Genomic DNA, 1,724 nt, shown 5'->3' with positions numbered 1-1,724 from the left:
TAGAAAATGCTTCGTCTTTTTTTGTCAATGTTCCTCTTGGAATTGAATATGGCGGTATTTTTGCTACTATTACCCAGGATGCATCAAATCTTGGAAAATCCCGAAACACATGATAACTTGCACTAGAACAACCCCAATAATACTGAATTTAACTGTATGACGTCTAAGTTACTTCTCCATCTATATTTAGCTCCATGACATGTCCAATCAATCCGTAAATCAAATTTATCAATAAGTTGATTGATCATTAGAAATCAAAGAATGAATCATCGAGTCAATGAAATCGAGGAAATCAACACTCTGAAATTAAACAAATTACATCAACATAAAAATAGAGTTAAATCAATTTCCTTTGTCTGAAAATGCATAATTATCATTTAAATAAAATCCTCCAAATTTATGGTCAATTACAATAAACCCATTCACACTTTCTATATGATCTACGTAAATAACCGAGGTATATCAAGTGAAAAAATACAAGTTGCTTCCCTTATCTTCGAGTAAACTTGATATCTCTTATGCTTAAACAAAACCGCTAGTTTGTTCTGATTAAATGTCCGCTTTTAAAATGAATTACACCAATAGCAAACGTTGGATCTTAGCTTCATCACAGTATATTCTTCAACACATCTTTTGACTCCACAAAGTATTCAAATGAACAGTTAACCCTACCACATGTCAGACCATTTTACATACAATTTATGTAGTGAGAAAACAACCGGTTATCTTTATTCCTAAAACTACTGATAAGAAAAGCCTCTCGTCTGCTAGTTCTGAAAGTGTTTATCGGTGTATTAAATATTTACAACACATTGAACAGCTTATATAACCTGTAGGTATATTAACTTATAATATAGCTATATGCTTTCTATTGGCCGCCACAATCATAAGTTCATTTAATGAAGTTATTATAAAATACATCATAATCATAAATAAATTCTAAACTCACCAGTTTGTGGAATTGAATGTACCAATAAAAGCATTATCTTCTTCAAACACGCATACTGTCAAACTCTCTCACTCTCTGCTGTAACTTCTGCAAAATATAATAAACACAATGTGCAAAGTGATATGAATAAATTGTGAAATTAAGTAAACAGAGAGCTAGATTAACGGATTTTTCTGAAAATAATTCTCAAAGGTTCCAAATCACGAAAACTGATGACATTTCGAATCAGACCACACTCGTTACTTATATAATATACATAATTAAAAAATCATCTATGACATACACTCTATAAAACACTAATTTAAACCAAATGCAACTCAAAATAATACTGACCAACTATCAATAATCCATATTTCCAATAAATTAAGAACACTTTGAACTTTTTACAAACAAAGCCGCTTAAACATAGACAAAACTAGTGTTATTGCGGGAAAACAAGGGAAACAACTCAAACAACAAAAAAAATATATCAAGACACCTGAATTATCAACACTGTTATGCATCATGAAATCCAAATAAGAAATTCCAAAACAGAATAAAATTAAGTTCAAATAATATTGGTAAGTTTTCTGTACCTACTTTTAGAAAATGATGAGATCAGCTTTCACGTAGAAAACTTTGTTTTGGCACGAACTACTTCCTTACGCAAAGTTAACGCGAATGAATACTAATGCTATTTTTTACTGATTATATCCTGAAAACATGCAAATAATATACGATAGAAATAACACAATCAACAAGAGCTGTCAGAAGGACAGCGCGCTCGACTTTTTTA

At 30.7% G+C, this 1,724-nt stretch overlaps 1 long non-coding RNA gene across 1 annotated transcript; it reads right to left on the bottom strand.

The window, feature by feature from the left end:
• Positions 1 to 213: 213 nt before the first annotated feature.
• On the bottom strand, positions 214 to 1,354 carry LOC132740727 (uncharacterized). The gene is made up of 3 exons (XR_009627202.1): positions 1,283 to 1,354; positions 950 to 1,036; positions 214 to 300 (listed from the first exon to the last, which is right to left on the bottom strand). It is a non-coding gene; the product is annotated as an uncharacterized LOC132740727 (long non-coding RNA).
• Between the last annotated feature and the right edge of the window lie 370 nt (positions 1,355 to 1,724).

Source organism: Ruditapes philippinarum, unplaced genomic scaffold (assembly GCF_026571515.1).
Source record: "Ruditapes philippinarum isolate M1 unplaced genomic scaffold, ASM2657151v2 ctg225_1_1_1_1, whole genome shotgun sequence".
Lineage (NCBI taxonomy): Eukaryota > Metazoa > Mollusca > Bivalvia > Venerida > Veneridae > Ruditapes > Ruditapes philippinarum.
This window is presented reverse-complemented; position numbering and strand designations above follow the sequence as displayed.